The following is a 5,816-nucleotide window of genomic DNA, read 5'->3' as shown; positions in this document are numbered from 1 at the left end:
CTACGAAAGAACCAAGGGAGATGGCGGCGGAGAGTAAAAAATAGCCAAGGGAGAACGAAGTGAAGAAAAAAAGCCACGAAAAAACAGAGCAAGGCAGGAGCAACAGAAAAGAGGAAAAGGGGGAAAATCTGGAATTTGAGGAGAGGGACTTCGGGGTCAAAAGAGGGAGAGAGCAAGAGAGGTAGGAAAAATCTGGAAAATAAAGAACAAAAGGAAAAAAAAAAGAAACCGAACCAAAAGGCAGAAACTGAGGAGGAATTTGGGGCAAGAAGGAAAGGGAAAAGAAGAAGAGCTTGGGCGGAAGAGTTGAATCGTGTGGTCAGCACTTGAATCCACCACCACCACCTGCGAATTCACCGAGATTAGCACTGTAAACTTTCTTTTTCTTCTCTAATTTTCGAGTTTCAGTGTTGGATTGTTGAAGCTTTTATTGTTTATTTTTCTGAGATTATTTTTTTCTTAGTTGCCTATAGCTTCATATGTGATTTCGTGATTGTGTATGCTTTTGATGTTCATTGGACTGAAATTTGTAGAGATAAAAAAAAGATTCTGGGCCCTTAACTAACGAAAACAAGGAAGAATTTCCTTCAACTTTCAGATGCGTCTCACCTGTTCGACAAAATGCTCAAACAAAAATTGAACAAAACCAATGACAAATGATTTACGCTTGCGCGTTTGAGGAAAGTGAAATTCCAGCAAGTACAATGCTTGCCGAAAGATAATTGTTAATTTTCCGGGAAGAAGTGAGATTTTTGAGGGATCTTGATGCGCGGGTTTTCCTTTTTTCTTACTTTTCCTGTTTGTATGGATTCGAGCTTCATTATGTGAAAGAAGCAATCGTCTGGAGCTTCCATCAATTGGAGAAGATGACCCAATTCCATAAATCGCGATTTTAGTCCTTCAATTTTTCTTTTACTTTTTAATTTGTTCCCCAAAGTTTTAAGACTTTATAATTGGACCCCAACACTTTCATAATTCTTTCAATTAGGTCCCTATTTTCATTGCATTCTAACCCCTCAAGCTGCCCCTTGTTCTGTTTTGGCCCAGAGAATTAGAAAATTTAATCAATTTTGTCCCTTTAAATGTCTTCTTATGTGATACGAGTTAATGTGATTTTTGGATAGATTAATTCTGGGGATTTAATGCATAATCAAAGCTTAGTAAATTTTTAGTCGTGTTTTTATCTTGTTGGGTTTGGTATTATGGTTTAGGTTGTGGGTCATAACATTTGTTTGGGTTTCTGACTTGGGCTTAGGAGGTAAAAGCCCACTCTCTTGGTTGGGTTTGTTTTGTTAAGAAGTGAAGGCTAGCCCGTTTGTTTCCTTGGATTTTTTATCGGGCTTATGGAGTCCTTGGCCCAAGAAATAAATAAAATGGCCCAATGGCCTACTTGGTCGAGAACCAGAAAATGAAATTGCAAATCAGTCCCTGTGCTTCTGAATATTTATGTCATGATCCTAAAGATTCTTAATTTCTTTCAATTGGGTCCCAGATTTAATTGCAAATAGGTCCTTACACTTTATTTTTCTTTAATTTTGACCCCAAAACTTTGTTAATGTTTGCAATCAAGTCTTTTATTCTTTTGACCTCTTGAATGTAGGTTGTTTATATGATTTAATTGATTCAATTTCACAATTCATTTTTATCTTTGATGATTACTTGTTAATTAAAGTGATGCCTTGACCTTTTCTTTGCATTTTGGAGGGTAAACAAGTAAGTTCACTCCATTAGAGCCCCAACTCAAGGGAGGTACACTCTATCCCTTATTCTTGACTCTATTTGACCCTATGTGCCTTATGTGTTTTACGTGTTTGATTGCATGCCCCTTGAATGTTTTCATTTCATTTATTTATTTATTCGCTTCATTTGTTTTTTTTTAGTTTTGTATATTTATTTTAATTCAGTTTTAATTATTTGGAAGGCACTTGAATGCCAAAGTTGTAATAGCTAGGTTTTTATTTTATTTATTTATTCCTTCCCCTCTTAGATTGTAGTAGGCTTCCCCCGAATGTAATAGCTAGGGTTTTATTCGCTTTCTTTTCGCTTGTGTGATTTGCATGCTTATGTGCTATGTGTTACCGCTTTCTTAGGGCCTTGCATCTAGATATCATGCTTATTTGTTATGTGTCTATGTGATATTATGTGTTTACATGCTTTTATTATATTTCACATGATTAGTTATTTATGATTAATGTGTGACGTTATCACACTAGTCCAACGCTAGTTGTGATCCATTTCTCGATACTACACTAGTCCAACGCTTGTTGTGGTTCCCTTGTCCGATTTCTCACTAGTCCAACGTTAGCGAGAAAATAGAAATAATGGCTAGTCCAACGCTAGACTCTTAGGAGCCTCTTCGTGCGATAGATCATGATTGTGTGATAAAATCACTTCATTTCATGCATATTTTACTTTCTAGGGTCTTTTATCATTTTGTATGATATACCCCTTATACATATAGCCCTTATCCCTAATTTTCCTATATATCCCCCCTATGTATGATACATAACATTAGAATTGCATTTCATATAAGCATTAGAATTAGGTTAAACCATCTGCTTGATTAGATTAGGGAATAAACCCTTGAATATGGGATATGGACGAGTTCGGTTTTCTAGCCTTAGCACGTTCGTATTCCCTCTATTAAAAGGGAAAATTGAGTCACGAACATTAGTCCCCCGTACCCGACATGATGCATTCCTTTAAGACATGTATATTTCTATAATTATTTTATCCTTTTCCTTTTCTTAGAGTCTCATATTTTTGCATTATTCGTAACTTCTCCAAAGGGTCATTATTGGGCATCACAATTAATGTGATTGGTCTCAATTGAGCTTTGAAGAGAAATTTCGACCCCCGATACCCTCTTAGGTCTAGGTTTTGCATTCATATAGTACATCCAAATGTGATAAATCTTTAGGTTAAAATAAGAAAATCTTTGACTAAATCGCGCAACTAGCCTTGGCTAGGTTGAAAGGGTGCCTTGGATTCTTATCCTTGCCTTCCCTTTCTTCAAATGTGACTCCCGAATCTTTTTCTCTGACTTTGTAGACTTGGAGTCGTTTAAAAAGGGTTTTTTACTTTTTTCTTTCAAAACTCATTTTTTAGGTGACTTGGTACACCTTAACTCTGTACCAAGTGGCGACTCCATTTTTCATTCAAAAAACCCTTTTTAAACTATATTTTGGGTCAAATCGTCGCATTTTCAAGTCCCATTTAGACCCATATTTTTCTTCATTTTCTTTGTAAATCAAAATTCATTTTTCAAATCAAAAATTCACTTTTTAAACCATTTATTTATTATTTCAAAAATGGGCCGCGACAGTCACCAAGTTTGTAGGTTCAAGTTGTGAACCAAGTTTGTAGGTTCAAGTTGTGAACCAAGTTTGTGAACCGAGCTTGCGAAGCAAGTTAAATTTCATTTCGTTCGCTCGAGCAAGTTTGTGAGGTGACTGGCCAGTAAGGGTGATAAGGTATTAGGTGGGAGTACAAGTGGAGTTCTACGGACCTTATTTGTGGACGACGGAGTGTCGGCAGGAGGTCACGCATGGCAAACGACTTGGCTTTGTAGCCAACCTGTATCCTTCATTTGTATTGTTACTTTTTCACTTGACTTGACATTTTGTGAAATAGTTGTTTATCTAAATGTGCAATTTACGATTTTACCCCTGTTTACTTACTAAGCACATAGCTTACCCCGTTTCCTTTGTTTTCCTTAGCAGGGGATGACACGGGGAACTCCTTGGCACATTCACTAGTATAGTTAGGTTTGCTGGTAATAGTTGGACAATTAAGATGGTTGTTTTTGTTTTGGTGGTTTGTATAAGGACCCTCCTTAGGGTCTACTTTCTGCTAGTTGTTATCATAATGTAATATAGTGGTTTGACTAGCTGCTTTTGGGGATGTAAATAGAACTCTTTTGGAGTTGGCTATATTGTGAATAGTACGCTTTTGGTTTATCTAGTTTTTATTATTTTGAAATTTCGAGTCATGGCGCGAGTTAGGCAGGCGTCCCGCCGATACTCTAGGGTTCGCCCTTGGGAGAAGCGGGGGCGTCACAGGTGGTATCAGAGCGCCTAGGTTAGAGGACTTGGGCAATTAGGACATACGTGATCGGCATTAGGTATATGTGATTCTTTTAAGATGAATGATATATCTTAAGCTGAAATGCCGGTGAACAAACGAATTAATGTTTGTAGGTATGGATCCGGACAGTTCTAGTGGTGCGGGACCAGCGGCGTAGGATCTGGACCGGGACCGAGACCTCCGAGTGCGGGGGGCCCGGTGAACTGGGTATTGCGTAGGCGGGAGATCCGATATCAGAGGAGGCTTGGGGAGCCCTACATTTCGTATTCACCCTTTCGTCGGATGCCGCACCGATCTTGTGAGTGTCGCCATACGTATGGCTATCCCGACGAGGTCGTCTTGGCGGTGGATGACGAGCGACGTTACCTGGGGAAAGCGGTCGATCGCTTGGTTAGACAGCTGGAGGAGGCTAGAGAGATTAGCCACGGGCAGGCTAGGAGTATTAGGGATTTGGAGCAGAGCCTCCGAGTTGAGGTGGAAAGGACGGACACTCTTCATCGACAGCTTCATGACACACACCAGCACCTCTTCACTTTGAAGGGGCAACTGAGGGAGAGGGCTCGGGGTATCATGCTAGACTGTGAGGTTCTATTAGATATGGCCGCGGAGGCACCACCACGAGCTACCGACCCAGAGCTGATGGACGAGGTGGATACTCTAGGTTCCGTTAGGGATTGGACTCCTAGGGGAGGCGTTTAGGGTCGCCTTTGTACTTTCTTTTGACTATCTGGCGGATTACTTTTGTTAGAACCGACATGGCTGGTTTCTTTTGTTATTTGGTTGACTAACTACATTTTGGAGCTGGGTGCTCATGTGTATACTGGGTTTTGTACCGACTGGAGGTCGGGTGATTTGTATCTCTTTTGGTATGACTTTGTAGATATCTATGTGACTTTTGGGAACACTTTTGTATATAACCTTTTGTGTACATATATGTATATAGTTGAAAACAATCTTTCTGGGTTCATTTTTTTATGTGACTCTTGTATATGTGCATTTTCATTTGGTATCCTCTATTTTGTTCACATTTTGAATACTAAGTGTACATTTTATTGGGATTTATAGACGTTTGCACCTAAATGGACCCCGGTACTCGAGGTAGAGGTAGAGGGCGAGGACGAAGCCTGAAAAGGGGAAATGAACATGAGCTAGATCAAGTGGCTACAGCCATCCAGCGAATGGCTGATCTGTTAGAACGTATGGTTGACCAACAGGGTCAAGGCCATGGGAATACTATAGGAAACCCTGGAAATAATCCAAGCAATCATGAGGGAGAGGACCGTGCTTTAGAACGGTTCCAAAAATTTGCACCTCCCAAAAATACTATACAAGAGTCAACCTAAGAAACTTGTAACTTGAAGGTAAGTTATCTCTTTTGAAAGTTAAATTTTGGGGCTTTAATCTTGAAGCTATGGAAGTGATGCTTTTGTTGTGATTATGCATTTTTATGGGTTGTATGATGATTATGGAGTAGTTTTATGGTTTATTTTGATTGTTATATTGATGATTTTGGTAAAGGCTAGGAGGAAAAGGTAGGGTTTCTTGATTCATGATTCATAGAGTTGGCTTGGTTGGATTTTGGCTTGTTAATGGCATCTTTGATGTCTTGATTTCATTTGTATGGTTGGTAAGTAGCAAATTCCAGATTGGTCATGAAACCCTAAGTCAAAGGAAAGTTAGTTTGGTTGGGTTAAGGCTTAAGTGATTAGAGTTTAATTGATTAGGTGGAG

The sequence above is a fragment of the Coffea eugenioides genome, chromosome 1 (assembly GCF_003713205.1).
Source record: "Coffea eugenioides isolate CCC68of chromosome 1, Ceug_1.0, whole genome shotgun sequence".
Classification (NCBI taxonomy): domain Eukaryota; kingdom Viridiplantae; phylum Streptophyta; class Magnoliopsida; order Gentianales; family Rubiaceae; genus Coffea; species Coffea eugenioides.
The sequence above is the reverse complement of the archived record's forward strand: the minus strand, read 5'-3'. Positions refer to the sequence as shown.